We start from the raw sequence: 21,242 nt of genomic DNA, 5'->3' as shown, positions 1-21,242 counted from the left end.
GAGTAAGTTTGCGGATGACACGAAGATTGGAGGAGTTGTGGATGGAGCTATAGGTTGTCAAAGGTTACAAGAAGATATAGACAGGCTGCAGAGTTGGGCAGAAAAATGGCAGATTGGAGTTCAATCCGGACAAGTGTGAGGTGATGCATTTTGGAAGGACAAACCAGAAGACTGAGTACAGGATTAATGGTCAGTTACAAAGAGTGTGGATGAACAAAGGGACCTTGGGGTTCAAATCCATACATCCCTCAAGGTCGCTGCACAGGTTGATAGGGTAGTTAAGAAGGCCTATGGGATGCTAGGCTTCATTAACAGGGGGATTGAGTTCAAGAGTAGAGAGGTCATGTTGCAACTCTACAAATCTCTGGTGAGACTGCACTTAGAGTATTGTGCTCAATTCTGGTCACCTCATTATAGGAAGGATGTGGAAGCTATGGAGAGGGTGCAGAGGAGATTTACCAGGATGTAGCCTGGTTTGGAGAACAAGTCACATAAAGCAAGGTTAGCAGAGCTGGGGCTTTTCTCTTTGGAGCGTAGAAGAATGAGAGGGGACTTGATAGAGGTCTACAAGATTATGAGAGGCATAGATGGGGTGGATAGTCAGTGCCTGTTTCCCAGGGCACCAATACCAAACACCAGAGGGCATATGTACAAAATTAAAGGAGGGAAGTTTAGGGGAGACATCAGAGGTAAGTTTTTTTACACAGAGGGTTGTGAGTGCCTGGAATGACTTGCCAAGGATGGTGGTGGAGGCTAAAACATTAGGGTTATTTAAAAGCCTCTTGAACAGGCACATGGATTAAAGAAAAATAGAGGGTTATGGAGTAGTGTGGGTTTAGTACTTTTTTTTTTAGGGATTATGGGTCAGCACAACATGGAGGGCTAAAGGGCCTGTACTGTGCTGTAGTGTTCTGTGGCTGTAACACAGCCCTGACCACCAGTCAGCACCACGAGGGGTGCTGCCTCATGAAAGTGCCGCCTATCAACGATCACACCATCCGAGCCGTGCTGTCTACTCACTGCCACTGTAGGCAGGAGGACCCACATCGCCATGTTCAAGTACACTGTTTCCCTTCAGCCAACAGGCTCTTGAACTGACCAGCACAATCCTAACTCTACCTCAGCACCGGATCACTACAGACCACCTCTTGCACTACCACAGATTCTCTCTGGTTGTGTCTGAGGTCTTATTTTTCCACAATCTCAAAGTAAGTCCATAGTTCAGTGCAGAACAGGCACTTCCAGCCCAACAAGCCACACCACCCAGGAACTCACTGATTTAATCCCAGCCTAGTCACAAGACAACTTACAATCACAGATTAACCTACTAACTAGTACGTCTTTGCACTGTAGGAGGAAACCAGAGCACCTGAAGGAAACTCACACAGTCAGGGGAGAAGGTACAACAGGGAGAGGATGTTGGGATTGAACTCCAAACTCTGACTCCCCAAGCTATAATAGTGTCACACTAACAGACACATTAGCCCCCAAGTTCTGGGACTTAGACCCCAATATCCCTCTGTGATAAATAAATAAATCTGAATAAATTATGAGTTAATCCCCAGGTCAGGGCTACCCAGAGCAACGTCTCTTCCTCGCGCATCAAGCTATCTTATCGAATGATCAAAGCACTGTTGTTGAGAGCTCGCTGTGCACAGGACGGCTGGTGCGACAAGTTAGACACCCTGCGCCGGCTTGGCGGGGCTCCGAGAAGCCCTGACCTGCTGCTGAAGAGAGGCCTCGACACCAAACATCCTCACCTGAAGCAAGATGAGCCTCGCGTCACATCACCCAGGAGGAAGATATGGCCCTGAAGAGATTAGATCACTCTCCTAACTATCAGGCTGCACGTAGCTCAGAACAGGAAGCTGCGATTCTATTAACCTGCGACTGCAGTGGGTGGGAGCTGATTAAGATCCAAACTCAATAATTTAGCAAACATTCCAGAACCTGTTACACTCACAGCCTTCAGCAGCCCAGCCGCTCACTTTGGCTACCTTAGAAACACAGCCCATAAGACACAGGATCAGAATTTGCCCATCTGCTCTATCGTTCCATCATGGTTGATTTATTTCCCTTCTCAACCCCATTCTCCTGTCGTCGCCTCGTAACCTTCTAAAACCCTGACTAATCAAGAAACTATCAACCTCTGCTTTAAATATACCCAATGATTTGGCCTCCACAATCATCTGTGGCAATGATTCACCACCCTCTGGCTAAAGAAATTCCTCCTCATCTCCATTCTAAATGGACGTCCTTCTATTCTGAGGCTGTGCCCGCTGGTCCAAGACTTTCTCACCATAGGAAACATCCTCTCCACGTCATCTCTGTCAAGGCCTTTCAATGTTCAATAGGTTTTAATGAGGCCGCCCCTCATTCTAAACTCCAGCAAGTGCAGCCCCAAAGCCATCAAACACTCCTCCTACACCAACCCTTCATACCTGTGATCATCCTCACGAATCTCCTCTGGACTCTAAACCAATGCCAGCATATCCACAAGGTGTGATGAAAACCTTACTTACAGCAACATCACAATCACAGAGCATCAGATAAAGTTCAAAGTAAACGTACTGTCAAAGTACAGATAAGTCAGTGATGGGGTGAGTGAAGTTATCCCCTCTGGTTCAAGAGCCTGACAGTTGAGGGGTAATAACCGTTCCTGAGGCTCCTGTACCTTCTTCCTGATGACAGCAGTGAGAAGAGAGCACGGCCTGGGTGGTGGGGGTTCCTGACAGTGGATGCTGCTTTCCTGTGACAACACTCAATGGTGGGGGGGGGGCTTTACCCATGAAGGACTGGGTCACGGTGCACTACTTTTTGTAGGATTTTCTGTTCAAAGGCATTGATGTTTCCATATCAGACTGTGATGCAACCAGTCAAAATAATCTCCACCTCCCATCTATAGAGCTTTCTCAGACTTTTAGATGTCATGCTGAATTGTCACAAACTCCAAAGGAAGTAGAGGCACTGCTGTGCTTTCTTCATAATAGCACTTGCCTGCTGGGCCCAGGACAGGCCCTCTGAATTGACAGCACCGAGGGATTTAAAGTTACTGGCACTCTCCACCTCTCATTTCCTCCTCCTGAAGTCAACAGTCAGCTCCTTGGGTGTTGCCGACACTGAGTGAGAGGTTGTTGTGGCGCCACTCAGCCAGATTTTCAGTCTCCCTCCTGTATGCTGATTCGTCACCACCTTCGATTCAGCCAACGACAGCGGTGTCACAGCAAACTTGAATACGGCATCAGAAGCTGCTTTCCTGCGACAACCTTTCACGTACGTGAGGCACAGATAAGCAGCATTCACAAGGAAAAAATCCAAGTTATACATAACTTTTACGAATAAACAGAATTAGAACAAAAAGAAACAAAAAAAAATCCATTTTAGAGCAATGCGATTAAACTTGTAACTGCTGGTCTTCAACACTCCCCACATCCCCACAATGGCAGGGAGTAACTTGCAACTAAAGGGAAAATTCATGATTGGCCATAGGTACACAGGAGCAGTTAAACATATTAACGTAACTTGGACACATTTTTACAAGGAGAATCAGAAGTTTTTAAAATCCATTTGAGTACAATGCCATCAACGGGGTCAGTTTTGCTGTTCTGATTTAGTGACAAGCCAGCTGAAGGGCTGAAGGGCTTTGGGGTTCTGACGTTTTTACTGTCATTCATTTTTGGGGTACTTTCCCGTTTCGTGGATATCTGCAAAGAGAGAGAATTTCAGGTTGGATACACTCCCCAATATTAAATGGAACCATTGAAATGATGAACACTACAGGGAGTGACCAACCATCCCTCAACTGAGTGGCTGTGTTTTACAGTGAAGGAGTGAATATTTGGGTGGGGGGGCAAGAGATCACGATCCAACCGCTGCCCCACACTATCATCTCCCACCTTTACCCAGCTGCTCGAAATCTGACAAGAGCCACAGATCTGCAAACTGGGCCTGGACTCTGTCCAAGCACCTTGAGATAATGACTACATCACCGACACAGATAATCGCCAACTCCCATAGCCCCCTATGACCCTGTGATTCTGGTCTCTGAGGCTGGAAAGGACCCAGCCCAGACAGGGTACCTGGCCGAGTACTAAAGACCTGTGTTGATCAACTGAATGGAGTGGTCACCTTTAACCTCTTGATTCAGCAGTCTGAGGTACCTAACTGCTTCCTGTAAGCTTCAATTACACTGGTGCTGAAGAAGAACGTGGTAACCTGTCTCAACGACGAAGGTCTAGTAGCCCTCATCCACTGCAATGTAGTGTTTTGAGAGGCTGCTGATGAAACATATAATTCCTAACTGAGAAGTGACTTGGATCCACTCCAGTTATACTACCAGAGTAACAGGTCCACAGCAGATACAAGTTCATTGGCTCTTCACTCAACCCTGGAACATCTGGAGAGCACACATCAGGATGTTGTCCATCGATTACAGCTCAGAATTCAATATCATCATCCCCTCAAAACTAATCAATAAGCTTCAAGACCTTGGCCTCAATACCTCATTGTGCAACTGGATCCTCGATTTCCTCACTTGCAAAACGCAGTCAGTTCGGATTGGCAACAACATCTCCTGCACAATGTCCATCGGCACAGGTGCCCCACAAGGCTGTGTGCTTCGTCCCCTGCTCGACTCTCTTTACACTTATGACTAAGCACAGCTCCAATGGCATTTTCAAGTTTGCTAACGACACCGCTGTCACTGACTGAATCAGAGATTGTGATGAATCAGCATGTAGGAGGGAGACTGAAAATCCAGCCGAGTGGTATCACAACAACAACTCAATGTCACCAAGACCAAGCAGCTGATTATTGACTTCGGGAAGAGGAAGCCAGTGGTCCATGGGCCAGTCTAGAGGTGGAGAGGATCAGCAACTTTAAATTCGTTGGAGCTATCATTTCAGAGGATCTGCCCGAGGTCCATCACAAAAGTGCCATTACAGAGAAAGTAAGGCAGTGCCCCTACTTTTTTAGAATCTTGCAAAGACTTGACATCTCATCTAAAGCTTTTTGACAAACTTCCACAAACGTGTGGCAGACAGTATATTGATTGTTTGCATCACAGCCTAGTATGGAAACACTAGTGCCCTTGAACGGAAAATCCTCCAAAAAGTAGTGGACACAACTGAGTCAATCACAAGTAAAACCCTTCCCATCACTGAGCACATCTACATGAAATGATGCCACAGGAAAGCAGCATCCATCATTGGGACCTCCACCACAATCCAGGTCACGCTCTCTTCTCACTGCTGCCATCGGGAAGGAAGTACAGGAGCCTCGGGACCTGCACCACCAGGTTCAGGGACAGTTACTGCCCCTCAACCGTCAGGTTCTTGAACCAAAGTGGATAACTTTACTAACCCTTCACTGAATTGTTCCCACTTTCAGGGACTGTTCATCTCACGTTCTGAATATTTCTTGCTTATTTATTTATTATTATTTTTCCTTTTGTATTTGCACAGTTTGTTGCCTTTTGCACGTCAGTTGTTTGTCCATCTTGTTGGGAGCAGTCTGTCATTGATTCTACGGTGCATCTTGTACTAACCATCAATGCCCGCAAGAAAATGAATCTCAGGGTTATATATGGTGACTTGTATGTACTTTGTTAATAAATTTCCTTTCAACTTTGAACAAAATTTAAAGCATTTCATCTAAGACACGGTGAGCTCAGGGGAGATAGTCAGTATCGGTGAACAAGCAGAAAAGGTTAGAAGACAGAACACTACAGCACAGTACAGGCCCTTTCGGCCCACGATGTGGTGTTGTCCTTTTAACCTACTCCAAGATCAATCTAACTCTCCCCACCCCCACATAGTCTTTATTTTTCTTTCATCCATGTTGTCTATCTAAGAATTTCTGAAATGTCTCTAGATAGATAGATAGATAGATACTTTATTCATCCCCAAGGGGAAATTCAACATTTTTCCAGTGTCCCATATACTTATTGTAGCAAAACTAATTACATACAGTATTTAACTCAGTATAAATATGATATGCATCTAAAATCACCCTCCCAAAAAGCATTAATAAATAGCTTTTAAAAGGTTCTTAAATAGTTTACTAAAGTGCATTAAGTGGTAACTTAAGCTCAGTCCTAACCCCAGCACTTTAACATGTCTTGCCCCTGGTGGTTGAATTGTAGAGCCGAATGGCGTTGGGGAGTAATGATCTCTTCATCCTGTCTGAGGAGCATTGCATTGACAGCAACCTGCCGCTGAAGCTGCTTCTCTGTCTCTGGATGGTGCTGTGCAGAGGATGTTCAGGGTTTTCCATGATTGACTGTAGCCGACTCAGCGCCCTCCGCTCTGCCACCGATGTCATACTCTCCAGTTCTGTGCCCACGACAGAGCCCGCCTTCCTTACCAGCTTATTAAGACGTGAGGCGTCCCTCTTCTTAATGCTGCCTCAATCCCTAATGTACCTGCCACAATCCCTGGCAGTGTTTTCCACACACTCACCAGTCTGTGTATAAAAAAAACCGAGCTCTGACATTTCCCTCCCAGCTATTTTCTTCCAATCACCATAAAGTCATACTCCCTCAGATTAGCCATTAACCCTCCCCCCAGGGAGTAGTCTCTGGCTGTCCACTCTACGTTTGCCATGGGAGCGAGGCACTCTAAAATGGCAAACAGATACAGTCTGGTGGGGGGGGGGGGGGGAGGCCACTCAGCCTGTCTAGTAAGCACTACCTCTGTGTTCCAACAATGCAGTCAGTCCCACTTCTGCACCACAAATACTGACTGGTAACTCTTGTGAAAGAGGCAATCCTGCCCACTGAATTGGTACAGTCACTGTGTGGGGGCAAGCTAGCCACCTCCATTCTCCTCCCCCTTCCCCACCTCCTTTCTTTCAGACCCTGACTGCCTCACGGCTCGGCAGGGAAGCACCACAGCCCTTGAATAGAGAAGCCTACAAGAGTAGTGCGTTCGGCCCAGTCCTACCCTTTCATTCCTGGCACCGTTCTCGCGAACCCGCTCTGGACCCTCTCCGTGCCAGCACATCTTTTCTCAGAAAAGGGGCCCAAAACTTCCAGGGCTTGGGTGAGACTACAACCAGGGATCATGGGTTAAGAGTGAAAGGCGAGAAGTTTAAGGGGAACCTGAGGGGAAACTTCTTCACTCAGAGGGTGGTGAGAGTGCGGAATGAACTGCCTGCACAAGTGGTCCATGTGAGCTCAATTTCAACCCTTCAGAGATGTTTGGTCCGGTACATGGGTAGTAGGGAAATGAAGGGTTATGGTCGCACTGCAGGTCATTGGGAGCAGGCAGGTTAAATGGTTTCAGCTTTGAGACGATGGGCCGAAGGGTCTGTTTCTGACAATGAAAGCGGGTCACAATACTCAATCTGATTAATGCCTTACAAAGTCTCAGCATTAAGTTCTGAAGTACATCACGTCACACTTCTCAGAACAAAATTCCATTCTCTCATCTACTAACTGATCAGTATCACCCCGTGCAACTCTCCTCCCCGGCAACTCTCCTCGCCGACAACTCTCCTCACCCTGTGCAACTCTCCTCACTGTCAACACCACCACCTCAGTTTGGCATTACTAGCTCTTTCTTCCTTCGTGCAACAGTAAACACTTACCCTCATCAAACTCCATCTGCCACCTCTGCTGCCGGCTCCGAGGGGAGCAGGGACTGGGTAACACCCCCCCCCCCGAGTTACACTTCGCCTCTCAACCCTTCCTTTGATGACCACGGCTTCACTTAGCCAAGTTTGTTTCAGAAGACAGTTGCAGGGTGCAGAGTCGAGTAAAGGTCACAGAATCAGGATCAGGTTTACTATCACTGATGCCCCAGGCCCGCTAATATGATGAACCGATAAGCCAGGCTTTGGGCCTGCTCCAGGGCTCAGTCTCGTTTCGGAACGCTACTGTTGGCTTCAGTTGTCTGCATGATTCGTGTTTTCTTTCGCTTGCACTTCGAGTGTTGGTCTTTATTTTTATTTTTACTCTTTTTTTCTTTAATTGGGTTCTTTCAGGTTCCGTGCTTTGTGGCTTCCTGTGAGCAAGCAGACCTCAAGGTTGTATAATTTGTGCATTCTTTGATAGTAAGTGGATCTTGAATGTTGAATCTTGATATAGGTCATGAAATTGTTGTTTTGTGGCAGCAGTAGAGTGCAATACATTTAAATTTACTCCAAGTTACAATAAGAAATTAAAAAAAGAGTAAGTCCTGCAAAAAGAGGGCAAAATAGTGAGGTAGTTTTCATGGTCCATTCTGAACTCTGATGGCAGTGGGGAAACTGTTCCTAGAACATTGAGTGTGTGTTTAAACAAAAATGCACTTGATTAGCTGCGAGAATCTTAATAACCGACAAAAAGTGGTGTAGAAACGCTTTGTGGGTGATTGGGGTCTGATCACAGGGAGAACGTACAAACTCCTTACAGACAGCACCAGAATTGAACTCCAAATTCCCGAGCACCCCAAGCTGCGCTAATAGCTGCAATACGGCGGTGCCCACATATTCACTGAGGATGAAATGTGCCTTACAATAGCGCATTGAGGAAGCACAATGCAGAATAAAGTGCCGCAGCTACAGAGAAGGCACAGTGCAGGTAGACAATAAAGTGCAAGACCATTAGAAGTAGGTTGTGAGGTCAAGCATCCATCTTCTTGTATCAGGGAACTGCCCAATAGTTTAACAGCGGGGTAGGTACTGTCCTTGAGCCTGCTGGAACATGCTCTCAGGCTTTTGTACCTTCTGCCCAACGGGAGGGGGAGAAGGGAGAACTTCCGGGGTGAGTGGGGTTTTTGCTTATGCTGGCTGCTTCACTGAGGCAGGGAGAGATGTAACAGAGTCCACGGCTGGTCTCCATGGTGTTCTCAGCTGTGCCCACCCTACTGATTGAAGGCTGTTACTCAAGAAGTCAAGAATCCATTTGTAGAAGGGGGCACTTACAGCAGGATAGAAGCTGTCCTTGAGCCCGGTGGTACATCTTTCAAGTCTCTGTATCTTCTGCCCGATGTAGGGGGTGGGAGGGGAGAGAAGAGAATGTCCAGGGTCGGTGGGGTCTTTGATTATTCAGCTCGCCCCCAACCCACAGTACAACAGTGGCGATGTTGAGGGGAGTTCAAGTCTTTGTTAGGACAGAAGGGAGAACTAAGTGGTCCTCCAAGTTCTCTTTTTCTGACTAACGGTTCCTGTTCTTGCTTTCAGCGGATGTTGTCCAGTTCCCAAAGAACACAGTGCTGCAAATACTCACGTTTATCGCCCTGCTCCTGCCTCCTTGGGAAGGGTGCCATATTCAATACCCAGCCCCAACTGCCCTCAAGAAGCTGGTGATATCTTTGCCAAAACCACGAGGTTGCTTTGCCAGACTGGAACTGGGGGTTCTGGACTCATTTACAGACCAGACCAGGGATATTTCCTTCCCTAAAACTCCAAGGTCAGGATGACTAAAGACAAGCTCTATGTTTTTAATTATTTAAACCACAGCAGCATCTCGGTAAAGCAGCCAACAGAATCCAAGACTCCTCCCACCCCAGTGAGTCCACTCCTCTTCTCCCCTCCCCTATTAAACAGGAGATACAAACATCTGAATGCAAGGACCACCAGGTTCAAGAACAGCTTCCACCAGCTCATTCTGCCTCTTCTCATTGCTACCATCAAGGAGGTGATACAGGTATCAGAATCACGGCATTAGGTCATGAAACTTGTTGCCTTTGCCAAAGCAGTACAATGCAATACATAATAATGGGGAAAAAAAACACAAATTTAAAAAAAAGTATATATATAAGTAAATAAGTAGTGCAGAAATGGAAATAATGAAGTAATGAGGTGGGTTCAATGTCCGTCCAGAAATCAGATGGCAGAGGGGAAGAAGCTGTTCCTGAATTGTTGAGTGTGTGTCTTCAGGCTCCTGTACCTCCTTCCTGATGGTAGCAATGAGAACAAGGCATGACCTGTGTGATGAGGTCATGGTGGATGTACCTTTTTGAGGCATTGTTCCTTGAAAACGTCCTGGATACTACGGAGCCTGAAGACACACACTCAATGATTCATGAACAGCTTCTTCCCCTCCACTGGCAGATTTCTGAATGGACATTGAACCCATGAACACCACCTCAATATATTTCTCTGGGGTTTTTTTTTGTTGCTCTCTTTTTGCACTATTTATTTAATTTTATTTCATATATTATTTATTTTTGTGATTTATATTTTGTATTATGATGTATTGCAATGAACTGCTGCCAGAAAGCATCAAATTTCGTGACATCTGCTCGTGGTATTAGATGTGATTCTGATGTTAGTCAGGATGGAGTGAGTAAGTTGTGAACACAGCCCAGTACATCACAGGAATCAGCCTCCCCTCCATGGACTCTGTCTACACTTCCCACAGCTTCTGTACAGCAGTCCACTTAGTCAAAGACCCTACCCACCCTGGACATCCTCTCCTCTCTAATGGGCAGAAGGTACAAACGTCTGAAAGTACCTATCAGCCAGACAAGGTGGAAACCCGCATCAAGGAGCACGGGAGCCATATCCGTTTGGGTTGCCCGGAGAAATCCGCAGTAGCAGAACACTGCATTCACAATGGCCATAGGATTGACTTCAACAGAACAAAACTACTGTGGCGCGCCAATGGCTTTTGGGACCCCCTGGTAAAGGAAGCCATTGAAATAAAACCAGAGGGAATGAATTTTAACAAAGATGAAGGTCTTGCTCTAAGTAGGAACTAGAATTTGATTGTAAACATGGTGGGATGGTGGAAACTTGATTGGATGATGATTAACCAATCAGGAGGGATGGACTACGGGGGTATAAATACCACCGGACTAGACATCATCCCAGATGAAGATGGCAGAGTTTGTCATCAAAATGCCAGTTACAATCAATACCTAGACCCAGCTGGAAACCCAAGAAAAGCTTATTCATCATAAAAGCTGGGAAAACGCTAGATTCCATTGACATCGTATCTGATTTCACCACCCCCTCCTCAGGCAGCACATTCCAGACATCAGCCACTCTGTAAAAACACTGCTCCTCACATCTCCTATAAACTTTTACCCTCTAGTATTTGACTTTTTTCATCCTAGGAACGGTAGCATAGTGGTTAGCACAACGCTTTACAGTACCGGTGAACCGGTTTCAATTCCCATCACACGGCAGTGGAGTGGTTAGCACAACGCTTTACAGTATCAGTGAACCAGTTTCAGTTTCCACCACTGCCTGCAAGGAGTTTGCACATTTTCCCTGTGACCGCGTGGGTTTCCTCCGGGTGCTCTGGTTTCCTCCCACAGTCCAAAGACGTACCGATTAGTAGGCTAATCGGTCACTGTAAATTGTCTTGTGATTAGGTAGGATCAAATCGGGGTATTTTTGGGTGGCATGGCTCAAAGACCCGGAAGGGCCTATTCCACACAATTCATAAATAAAAGTACCTTGATCCACATGACTCAAAGTACATTTATTATCAAAGTTTGTACACCGTCTGCAACCGAGATTCGTCATCTTGTAGACAGCCACAAAATGAAGAAACACAATAGAACCCACGAGAATCCCCCTCCACAACAAAAACCGTCAAACACACAATGTACGAAAAAAAGAACAAATAGAGCAAACAGTAAAAAATATCACAGAGAACATGAACTGCAGAGTTCCTGAAAGTGAGTCCAGGGCCAGTTCAATGCTGAGGGCAGCGCAGCCTCACAGAGTAACGCGCAGGACACCGGTTCATCCATCGCCCTCGGCCTCAGAGCCTAAATCTTTTTACTCTCTGGTTCGTCACTTACATCGGCCAAACATCGTTTTAATCATTTGTCTTCATTTAATCATCAAATATCGGTCTCATCGTTTTGTACAGCCCAGTCAGATTTCTGCACCCTCTCTGACTCACATCCTTCCTCTGATGTGGCAACAAGATCCGTAGACAAGTGCGGCCTAACCAACATCTCCTCTTACTGTAACATGATGTCCCAACTGTGTATTCACTCTGTTAACCAAGCAAGCAAACTTCAGAATCAGAACCAGGTGTATTATCGCTGACAAATGTCTGTACAGTGCGATACGTAAAACAGTTACAGTAAGTCCCGAAGAAAGCTTTCAGGAACCGAAATGTCAATCGTTCATTCCCCTCCATAGATGCTGCCTGGCCTGCTGAGTTCCCCCAGTGTTTTGTGCGTGTTGCTCTGGATTTCCAGCATCTGCATAATCGCATGCACAAAGTTCAAAGTAACTTTATTATCAAAGTGCATTTCTGTCAGCCCCGAGATTCATTTTCTTGCGGGCATACTCAAAGCTACAGAACAGGATCAGTGAAAGATCAACCAAAGTGCAGAAGGTAATAAACTGTAAAAATGCAAATATAAATAAATAGCAAAAAATAACAAGAACATGAGATGAGATAGAGTCCTTAAAGTGAGATCTTTGATTGTGGGAACATCTCATTGGACGGACAAGTGAGTGTAGTTAGTCCTTTTGTTCAAGAGGCTGATGGTTAAGGAGTAGTAACTGTTTTTGAATTTGGTGGTGCAAGTCATGAGGCTCCTGTACCTTCTACCTGATGGCAGCAGCGAGAAGAGAGGATGGCCTGGATGATGGCGGTCCCTGATGATGGATGTTGCTTTCCTGGAACAGCGTTTCATGCAGATGTGCTCAATAGTTGGGAGGGCTTTACCCGTGACGTACTGGGCCAAATCCACTACTACTTGTAGGATTTTCCTACCAGGCCGTTTAGCAGCCAGTCAACACACTCTCCACTATCGATCTATAGATTGTGTGGTAGTTATATTTTTGCACATCTATTTGTATATTAAATATAATTAGTGCAAAAAGTGAACAAAATAGTGGTGTTCATGGACCGTTCAGAAATCTGATGGCAGATGAGAAACTGTCCCTAAAAGGTTGAGAGTGTGTTCTCAGATTTCATGGTACCATAGTGACGTTCTCTGGGTGCAGCACAGAACCCTCTGATTTTGTCAGTTGAGACTTTGAGATTTTGTCAGTGGCTAACTCGATGGGACCCACTTTTAAGGTTACTGGAGGGAAGTGTAGGGGAATGTCAGAAGCAAGTTATTTGTGGGTTTTTTTTTTAACAGAGTGGTGAGTGTGTGGAACGCCCTGCCAGAGGTCATGGTGGAGGGAGATACATTAGGGTCATTTAAGAGACTCTTAGATAGGCACATAAACAATAGAAAAAATGTAGGGTTATGTGGGAGGGAAGAGTTAGAAAGAGGAAGTTAAAAGATCAGCACAACATCATGGGCCAAAGAACCTATAATGTGCTCATGTTTATGTTCTATATGTTGTATACAATTTTTATGGATTGCATTGTACTGTTGGGAAGTGGGAGGGAAGATTGATTCAAGATTGTTTAATGTCATTTCCTGTACACAAGTGTAAAGGAGAACTAAATAATCGTTGCTCAGGATTCGATGTAGAACAAAAAAAAACACAACAAGAACACAAGAATAAAAACACAATAAATATAAATACATAAGATAGCTTATATACATAGATTTTAACCTACTTATATTGTTGATTGATTCTATGTCCATAAAATGACACTAGGCACAGGAGTGTCTGTACATAAGGTGATTCTGGCAGGAAATGATAAAGTAGTGGTGGTTGGGGGTGTGGAGGGGTGGGTTAGTGGGTGGAGGGGTTGATCAGCCTCACTGCTTGGGGAAAGTAACTGTTTTTGAGTCTGGTGGTCCTGGCATGGATGCATTTAGAGATGCTCTTCTGCACACCACTGTTGTAACACATAGTTACTTTAGTTCCTGTCGTCTTCTTGTTAGTGTGAAACATTGGACGAACAGTCTATGAGCAGGATGGGTGGGACCTTTCATGATGTTACTGAGCCCTTTCCTGGCACCTTTTTAAAAAAAATATTACAGTGGGTTAAAAGATAGGCAAAACATAGTGGGCCGAAGGGCCTGTACTGTGCTGTACACAAGGGAGACACTGAAACACAAATTCCCTGCTGTTTCACCTAAGGATAACCTGGCTCCTCAAACTCTGTCTCTGTCAACGCAGGAAACTATGCTCAGTGGCCACTTTATTAGGTACATCTGAACACCTGCTCATTAATGCAAATATCTAATCTGCCAATCATGTGGCAGGTATTCAGTGCATAAAAGCATGCAGACATGGTTAAGAGGTTCAGTTGTTGTTCAGACCTAACATCAGAATAGGGAAGAAATAAGATCCAACTGACTTTGACGCACTGGATGATTGTTGGTGTCAGATGGGGTGGTTTGAGTATCTCAGACACTGCTGATCTCCTGGGATTTTCACACACAACAGTCTCTAGAGTTTACAGAGAATTATGAGAAAAATAAAATCCACTGACTGGACAAAAAAATGCCTTGTTAATGAGAGGTCAGAGGAGAATGGACAGACTGTTTCACACTGGCAACAGGAACTAAAGTAACCATGTGTTACAACAGTGGTGTGCCGAAGAGCATCTCTAAATGCACAACAAGTCAAACCTTGAAGTGGACGGGCCACAGCAGCAGAAGACCGCGAACATACACTCAATGGCCACTCTATTAGGTACGGTAGGTGCATAATAAAGCGGCCGCTGAGTGAATGCTATGTACACATGACAGGTAGAAAAGGGGAATTAAAAACTAAATGTTTCCTGACTATTTTTAACCAATCTGGGTTGTCAGAATCAGGTTTAATATTGCCGGCATAGGACGTGAAATTTGTTAACTTTACAGCAGCCGGACAATTCAATGAATATGGAAATAAAAGACTGAATCAATCAGTCAATTAAACCTGTGCCGGAGAGTTTTTAAAGTTTAATTGGCTGATTGGATTCATCATTGTCAGAGCAATCAGTGAGATAGTACCAGGCAAAGCCTCCCAAGGGGCATCACCTTGTCGCGTTGAGAGGCTTGTGAATTCCTGGGATCCCGAGAGCCACACTGTCTGGCATTTAGTTCCTGATAGGTCACCTGTGACAGTAAAATGAAGGGGAAGGTCACACACAAAGAGCAATCCAACCAAGAACTCAGTGGTGGAGCTGGCAGAGGAAAGCTGCAGCAGGGTACCAGCCTACAAAGTACCCGGGACATCTTCAGAGACCGGTGTCCCAGGACATCTTCAGAGACCGGTGTCTCAGGACATCTTCAGAGACCGGTGTCTCAGGACATCTTCAGAGACCGGTGTCTCAGGACATCTTCAGAGACCGGTGTCCCAGGACATCTTCAGAGACCGGTGTCCCAGGACATCTTCAGAGACCGGTGTCCCAGGACATCTTCAGACCGGTGTCCCAGGACATCTTCAGAGACCGGTGTCTCAGGACATCTTCAGAGACCGGTGTCTCAGGACATCTTCAGAGACCGGTGTCCCAGGACATCTTCAGAGACCGGTGTCCCAGGACATCTTCAGAGACCGGTGTCCCAGGACATCTTCAGACCGGTGTCCCAGGACATCTTCAGAGACCGGTGTCCCAGGACATCTTCAGAGACCGGTGTCCCAGGACATCTTCAGACCGGTGTCCCAGGACATCTTCAGACCGGTGTCCCAGGACATCTTCAGAGACCGGTGTCCCAGGACATCTTCAGAGACCGGTGTCCCAGGACATCTTCAGACCGGTGTCCCAGGACATCTTCAGACCGGTGTCCCAGGACATCTTCAGAGACCGGTGTCTCAGGACATCTTCAGAGACCGGTGTCCCAGGACATCTTCAGAGACCGGTGTCCCAGGACATCTTCAGACCGGTGTCCCAGGACATCTTCAGAGACCGGTGTCCCAGGACATCTTCAGAGACCGGTGTCCCAGGACATCTTCAGACCGGTGTCCCAGGACATCTTCAGAGACCGGTGTCCCAGGACATCTTCAGACCGGTGTCCCAGGACATCTTCAGAGACCGGTGTCCCAGGACATCTTCAGAGACCGGTGTCCCAGACATCTTCAGAGACCGGTGTCCCAGGACATCTTCAGAGACCGGTGTCCCAGGACATCTTCAGAGACCGGTGTCTCAGGACATCTTCAGAGACCGGTGTCTCAGAAAGGCAGTGTCCATTATTAAGGACCTCCAGCACCCAGGGCACGCCCTTTTCTCACTGTTACCATCAGGTAGGAAGTACAGGACCCTGAAGGCACACACTCAGTGATTCAGGTACAGCTTCTTCTCCTTTGCCATTCGATTCCTAAATGGACATTGAACCCTTGGACACTACCTCACTTTTTAAAAAAATATACAGTATCTCTGTTTATGCACATTTTTTAATCTATTCAATACATGTAATTGATTTACTTGTTTTTATTATTATTACTATTTTATTATTTTTTTCTCTCTGCTATATTATGTGTTGCATTGAACTGCTGCTGCTAAATTAACAAATTCAATGTCACATGCCAGTGATAATGAACCCGATTGTGAAGGGTCCTCAGTTATCTTGAATTCCGTGCCCTGGTCCCTGACCCTGATCAGTCAAGGACCATGTGGTGGCCGCCCGTGCATCAGCCTCTCCACGTTAAACAAAGTTACACACGGGTGTCCTCCATTATTTCAACAATCCCTTAGGAGAACATCATACTCGATTTGACTGATCGCCAGGGAAGAATGATAACAGCATGCAGAATAAAAAAATACGTAGTTACTGGGAAATTGCACTGCACATAGACAGTAAGGTACAAAGACTGACTGTATCTTATCTACATATCTCACAGTTTTGTAAACTTTCATCAGGTTTCCCCTCCGCCTCTGACACTTCACAGAAAACCATCTGAGTTTCTCCAGCCTTTCGAGAAGACTACAGTGCAACTAAAGCATAGATGTAATGTTGAGACTTTATAAAGCACTGGTGAGGCCTCACTTGGAGTATTGTGAGTAGTTTTGGGTCCCTCATCTTAGAAAGGATGCACTGACATTAGAGGGGGTCCAAGGAGGTTTCTGGGAATGAAAGGGTTAAGACACAAGGAACATTTGGTGGCTCCGAGCCTATACTCGCTGGAGTTTAGAAGAATTGGAACCTATCAAATATTGAAAGGCCTAGACAGAGAGGATGTTTTCAATACTGGGGGAGTCTAGGACCAGAGGGCACAGCTTCAGAATAGGAGGATGTCCATTTGGAACTGAGGTGAAGAGGAATTTCTTTAGCCAGACGGTCAATCTGTGGAATTCATTGTCACAGACAGCAGTGGAGGCCAAGTCATTGGGTATATTTAAAGTGGAGATTGACAGGTTCTTTATATCAGGGCATCAAAGGTTGCAGGGAGAAGACAGGAGAACGGGGACGAGCAGGACGATAAATCAGCCATGACGGAATGGTGGAGCAGTCCCGATGGGCCGAGTGGCCTAACCCTGCCCCTGTGTCATATGATCTCACCTTACAGCTGCAACTCGACATTAATCGTTTCAGTTAGATCACAATGTACAGAGGAAAGCCTTTCCATCTGTGCCCTGGCAAGAACAACTATCTCCCACGTCCCCTGCCTCCAGCATTGAAAGCAGGGAGGTATTAAACTCGCATTTAGATAGCACCTCAAGCCCTGAGCACTTCCCAAACTCTTCGAGAGAGTGTCAGCATTAGAAAACAGAAACGATTCAGAGCGGCGTTACCAGTAAAACACTTTTCACCACCAGCCACATCCTGAGAAGCAAACTTTTAAAGTCTATACATCTGTATAGTGATGAGCAAAATGAATAATTTATTACATTAATGCTTTTCTTTCCTCAGATCCTGTCAGCTTTGCTCAGTTTCTTTCCCCCTCAAATATTTCCGAATTTGCAAAAAAATGGATCAGTGCAGGTCCTTCAGTCCCAAATGTCTCTGCCTCTATCATCACATCTGCAGTGCTTTCCACAAACCCAACACTCTGTGTGTAACGCACACAAAATGCTGGTGGAACGCAGCAGGCCAGGCAGCATCTATCGGGAGAAGCACTGTCGACGTTTCGGGCCGAGACCCTTTGTCAGGACCCTTTTCTTTCAGTTAGTCCTGACAAAGGGTCTCGGCCTGAAACGTTGACAGTGCTTCTTCCTATAGATGCTGCCTGGCCTGCTGTGTTCCACCAGCATTTTGTGCGTGCTGCTTGAATTTTCAGCGTCTGCAGATTTCCTCGTGTTTGCGTTTTTAAGCTCTGTGTGTAATAAATCTCACCTCCAACATCCCTCCTATACTTACCTCCAATCACCTTAAAATGATCTCCCCTCTTATTATCCTGGGAAAAAGTCTCTGACTGTCCACTGAATCCATGCCTCTTATCATCTTGTACACCTCTGTCAAGTCATCTCTCATCTCCTTCACTCCAAAGAGAAAATCCCCAGCTCACTCGGTCATTTTTCAGGGAAGTTTGTTTGATGTACTGTCCATATTTATTCAGCTGAGGTTTTTTTTTGGATTGATTTATCATTGTACATGGAACAGTGAAAAGCACAGGACAGGAACAGGTTCTTCAGCCATGATGTTGTGCTGAACTAAACTAGAAATGAAACCAATGCACAGTTACAGGAAGAGGATGGCCTTTATTCCTTGGGACGTAGGAGAATGAGGGGTGAACTTATAGAAATGATTAAGATTATGAGTCATAAGGTTTAAAGTTGCTATGTTCAAAGTTCAGATATGTCTCCATATATAACCCCAAGATTCACTTCCTTGCAGGCATACACAGTAAATCCTGGAAGGTGAGTCAATAGGTTGGGGGAACAGATCAATGACAGAGAGAGAGAAGTTATCTCTGTGTAAAAGACTTAACTCTGACATTCCCCCCCCCCCCATACTTACCGCCAATCACCTTAAAATTATGCCCCCTTGTATTAGCCATTTCCACCCCAGGAAAAAGTCTCTGGCTGCCCACTATCTATGCATCTTGTACGTCTCTATCACCTCTCATCCTCCTCCACTCCAGAGAGAAAAGCCCCAGCTCGCTCAGCCTCTCCTCATAAGACATGCTCTCTAATCAAGGCAGCATCCTGGTAAATCTCTTCTGCACCCTCTCTAAAGCTGCCACATGCTTCTGACAATGAGGTGACCAGAATGAAACACAGTGTGGTCCAACCAGGGTTTTATAGAGCTGAAACATTACCTCACGGCTCTTGAACTCAGTCTCCAGAAGGGCAGCCCACGAGTGTCGCCACAGACTCTGGTGCCCACGTGGGAGGCCCACCCTGTTCAGCCTCAGGACTCTCACCACCAGGTTCAGGAGCAGCTGTTACGCCTCAGCCATCAGGCTCTTGAATCAAAGGGGACAACTTCACTCACTGCGACACTGAACTGTTCCCACAACCTACCAATTCACTTTCACAGACTCCTCATTCTTTTTTTTCTTTTTGTATTTGCACAGTTTGGTGTCTTTTGCACCCAAGTTGGTGTGGTCTTTCTTTGATTCTGTTATGGTTATTATTCTATTATGGGTTTATTGTGTATGCCCACAGGAAAATGGATCTTGGGGTTGTACATGGTGATATATATGGTATATATATGATGGTAGCGTAGTGATTAGCACAACGCTTTACAGAACCAGTGACCCGGGTTCAAATCCCATCTCTGCCTGTGTGGAGTTTGTACGTTCTCCCCGTGACTGTGGGTTTCCTCTGGGTGCTCTGGTTTCCTCCAATAGCCCAAACAGACAAACCGGCTGGTCAGTTAATCAGGCTTTACAAATTGTCCCGTGATTAGGCCAGGGTTAAATCGGGGGTTGCTGGGCACCATGGCTCAACAGGCCGGATGTATCCCAATGAATAAATATCTGTTCTCTGATAACACGAGGGGTGATTGATAAGTTTGTGGCCTAAGGTGGAAGGAGATGAGTTATACAGCTCTCGTTACATGCACATGCAGTTCAACTCTGAGTTATTATGCAGAAAGTCTGGTTAATAACTCATCGAGGTGATTGATAAGTTTATGGCCTAGAAGGAGATGAGTTATTAACTTCAAACTTCCTGCATACTCACTCAAAGAGTTGAACTGCATGTGCATGTAACGAGAGCTGTATAACTCATCTCCTTCCACCTTAGGCCACGAACTTATCAATTACCCCTGCTGTGGACACTTTCTGGAAGTCCAAGATCTGTATGTTCTACGACCGCTGGACTAAGTGTGTAAATGTAGGAGGGGACGATGTTGAAAAATAAATGTGCTAGGTTTTCTAAAATTGACTCCTTCTACCTTAGGCCACGAACTTATCAATCACCCCTCGTAAGTCAAAACCCTTCCTTTCTACACTGACCATAACCCTCCATTTTTCTAAGTGCCATCATAGGAAGAGTGTGGAGCTTTCAAAAAGGAGTGGGAGGTCTAACAGCATGCTGCCTGGATTAGGCTACATGATCTACAGCAACATTACAGCACAGGACAGCCCCTTCAGCCCACAATATTGTGCTACCCTTTAACCTACTCCAAGATCGATCTAACCCTTCCCTCCCACATAACCCTCTATTTTTCTGTCATCCTTGTGCCTATCTAAGAGTCTCTTAACTGTTCCTAAGGGATCTGCCTCTCCCACCACCCCTGCCAGGGCACTCGAGGTACTCACCCCTCTCTGCAAAAAACATTTCTCCATATACTGCAGTCAAACAAGTCTCCAAAACTTCCCCTTCAACTTTCCTATCGAGACTCCCCATTCAATCTATTCACTTATTGTCTAAAGATATTGGTTTTTATCATCATTGTACCGGGATACAGTGAAAAGATTATCTTGCAAACTGTTCATAAAGATCAGATCATTACACAGTGCGCTGTTAAACCCAGAATAAAGTGTTAGTTACAGAGAAAGTACAGTGTAGATAGATGGTAAATCATAACGAAGTAGATTGTGAGACCAAGAGTCCTTCTTATCGTACAAGAGCCCAATATCAGAGGGGCAGAAGCTGTCCCTGAGCCTGGTGGGACGTGGGGGTGGAGAAGAGAGAATGTCTGGGGTGGGTGGGGTCTTTGATTGCTGACTGCTTGACCAAGGCAGAGAGGAGTGATGACAGGGGCCATGGAGAGGAGGCTGGTTTCTGCGACGTGCTGAGCTGCGTCCACAACTCTCTGCAGTCTCTTGCGGTCACGGGCCGAGCCCTGAGGGATCTGGGGAAGGTGCTTTCCACGGTGGCAGTGAGATGGGGTGACAGGAAGGGGTAGAGACCGGCCCCAGCAGAAAGCACAGCACAGCCTGACCATTGGTCAGTTTCACCTGACCCACTGACCATCTCAGACGTAGGTGTTCCACCGGCCAATGAGATCTCAGCCTCAACTGCACTCTCCTGCCTCTTCCTCATCGCTTTCCAGGATTCACCACACTGAGATCGTTCTCCAGCCTGAAATGGACAACCCCCATCCCGGAACTAGATATCA

General features: G+C 45.9%; 1 protein-coding gene across 4 annotated transcripts in view; it reads right to left on the bottom strand.

Annotated features, from left to right (window-relative positions):
* The window catches only part of LOC132391014 (arf-GAP with Rho-GAP domain, ANK repeat and PH domain-containing protein 1-like), a 284,897-nt gene that overhangs the window by 252,653 nt on the left and 11,002 nt on the right, over positions 1–21,242 (bottom strand). Inside the window, exon 1 of one of the 4 annotated variants that reach the window (XM_059963621.1) lies at positions 18,991–19,385. The exons of the other annotated variants lie outside the window; for them this stretch is intronic. The gene's annotated coding sequence lies outside the window, so the exon portion shown is untranslated. Of the gene's footprint in view, positions 1–18,990; positions 19,386–21,242 lie in introns of those variants that run through there. 4 annotated transcript variants of the gene reach the window in all.

Source organism: Hypanus sabinus, chromosome 3, assembly GCF_030144855.1.
Source record: "Hypanus sabinus isolate sHypSab1 chromosome 3, sHypSab1.hap1, whole genome shotgun sequence".
In the NCBI taxonomy this organism is placed as follows: domain Eukaryota; kingdom Metazoa; phylum Chordata; class Chondrichthyes; order Myliobatiformes; family Dasyatidae; genus Hypanus; species Hypanus sabinus.
Note: the sequence above shows the minus strand (reverse complement) of the source record. Positions and strands in the feature narration are given on the sequence as shown.